At 37.8% G+C, this 2,660-nt stretch overlaps 1 protein-coding gene across 1 annotated transcript in view; it reads left to right on the forward strand.

Moving 5' to 3' along the window:
• The first annotated feature begins 1,033 nt into the window (after positions 1–1,033).
• The window catches only part of LOC111089684 (NADPH oxidase 4-like), a 38,988-nt gene continuing 37,361 nt past the window's right edge, over positions 1,034–2,660 (forward strand). The window contains exon 1 of the mRNA XM_022402616.1: positions 1,034–1,174. The gene's annotated coding sequence lies outside the window, so the exon portion shown is untranslated. The remainder of the gene's footprint in view (positions 1,175–2,660) is intronic.

Genomic DNA, 2,660 nt, shown 5'->3' on the forward strand with positions numbered 1-2,660 from the left:
TTACTCACTGTCTACATCTCTTACCGCGTCACGTTGTCCCCTCTTATATATATCCGCCTACCCTATATCTAGTAAGAACTTGAACATTCGCCAAAGTACATGATAGTTCTAGAAACGTTGCGTCATAGTAGTCATGTGACTCGCTGACGCAACAATATTATATAGTAAATGGTGAGTTAGGTTGGAATTTTTGTGTCAGTGCACAAAGACGTGTGACCAATTTAATTTTTGCATTTAGTTAATTCATTTTCCACCTGTTTTATTCTGTCATTGATGTTCTTTTCTTTGTCTGTTTTTTTTTACTTCATTCTTAGCTTTTTGTACATTCTAATTGTATCATAACAACCTCTTTATTCTTATTCTAATCCCTAGGTGCATCCTCAATAGCTTCATTGATCTTGTCTTCAATCAGATTTATTTTTGAATATTACATCTTTTTTAAAACTCCTTGATCATCTTTCAGTTTTCTATAAATGTTTTTCTCAGTCTTTTTTTTTAATTTTCTGTTTCTTTCTTCTTAATTTTTTGAATTTTTTCGGCTTTCATTTAAATGTTTCATTAACTCCAATGAATCTCTGATACCACCTCGTGACGTTATCTCGGAAGTTATAGTTTACTCAGTGTTTTATTTTCACCAAAGTAATTCCAGTTGGGGCGTTATAATGTGACGGTCAATCCCACTATTCGTTAGTAAAAGAGTATCCCAAGAGTTGGCGGTGGGTGGTGATGACTAGCTGCCTTCCCTCTAGTCTTACACTGCTAAATTAGGGACGGCTAACGCAGATAGCCCTCGTGTAGCTTTGCGCGAAATTCAAAACAAACAAACAAACAATTCCAGTTGTGACACCAGATTCGGTTTGTTTAAGGCGAAGAGTGAACAGCTAAAAACAATTCCTGAAAAGTACCTAACGGTTTTTATTTGAAAAACTTTAGCATCTCTCCAGGCTCGTTCCCCAAATTTCACAATAAAAAGAAGATCAACCATTAAATCAGTGAAACAGCATCACCGTAGCGATTCTGAAGACTACGCTGAGGGAGACCTCTTTTGACCGACCGACCATGAACACCGGCAAAACGACACGGAAAACGGACAAGGCCTACTTCGAAGATCGGAACATACATACTGAAGAAACAACCACTGAAATGAAACTAACGGCTATGCAAGATAATCTATGTAAGTCTGACGTGGGTGTACCTGATCGAAATAATTGTAATGATAGCTTAAAAGGATTAATTAACTTTGCTAAAGAAGAATTATCCAAAAGTAGAGCAAAAAAGAAACGTAAAATTTCAAAATCACCAACGGTAAATAAAGAAACCGAAGATAGTGAGGCCGAGGCTGACACTATCAACGGCGGTAACGTACAGTTTAATCATGTAAGTAAAACACCTCACACCTTGGATGCTGAACAAACACTGAACACGACATTGAACAAAACACAAACACCAAATACTGATGAAGAGGGTTTTACCCTAGTAAAATCTAAAAAACAAAAACAAAGTGAAAAACTAGTACAAGGCGGAACAAGAATAGAACAACAACACAACACAGACAATCAAAAACCTTCATATGCTATAATCATTCAGGGAATCCCTGGACATTACAACCAACCACAATTAGCTAAAGAAATTCATCGGTGCAAACCGAAAGCACAGATCACAAACATAAAACGTCTACCCAGGGGCGGTGTTCTCGTTCGAGGACAAGAACCCGCTGACCTGAACAAATTATTACAGTCATGGCCAGAAAATGCATTCAACACGAATGCAATTACAATACAACTTCCGGGAGCAAGTGCACAACCCAGGTCATTCGTGATCAGGGGAGTGCACTATTCCATTAGCACAGAAGACATACAAGACACATTACAAACACAACAAATTAAAGTAAATAAAGTCGAACGTATAATTTCAAACATCACAAAAAAACCAACCAACTTAGTCAAAATACACGTAGATAACACACAAGACATCACACAATACATAAACAATGGTATCATTATGTGGTACCAAAAATACACTGTGGAACCAACAAAAGCACCAGCAATAGTTGTGACTCAATGCTACCACTGCCAGCGGTTTGGACATGTAGCAGCTGCATGCCAAGCCACCCCAAGATGCGTTGGCTGTGGGGAAAACCACCACATAACACAATGCACCAAACAAAAACCCGAACCTAAATGTTGTAACTGTGGAGAAAACCGCACAGCCAACTACAAGGGCTGCGAAAAGTACAAAACTATTAAAACCAAAATTTACGAAATCAAAAACCCAAGTACACAAAAGCAACCCCAACCAACACAAACAACAAGAAAGACGCTACTTCCAACACCACAGACACAAAAAACAACATACGCAGCTGCAGTCACCAGCACAATCACAAAACAGAATGAATGAAAATCCACAAATGAAACACCCAAGAACAACACACCGATTGTTATATAAAATTTCCATTAGAATTTTGAAGCAGTCGTCAGTTCTGGATGGGTTGTTTAGTTCCTGTATGAATTCCAGTGCTATTGTTTTTATAATGTTTATAATTGGCATGTCAGTGTTGATTTCATTTTGTTTAGTTTTTGTCTGATCCTTTGTTATTCTGGGGTTTTCTTTCGCATCGATCCTTCCGGCTATTCTAAGAACATTAACTGGCACACTACAAA

The sequence above is a fragment of the Limulus polyphemus genome, unplaced genomic scaffold (assembly GCF_000517525.1).
Source record: "Limulus polyphemus unplaced genomic scaffold, Limulus_polyphemus-2.1.2 Scaffold7027, whole genome shotgun sequence".
NCBI lineage: Eukaryota > Metazoa > Arthropoda > Merostomata > Xiphosura > Limulidae > Limulus > Limulus polyphemus.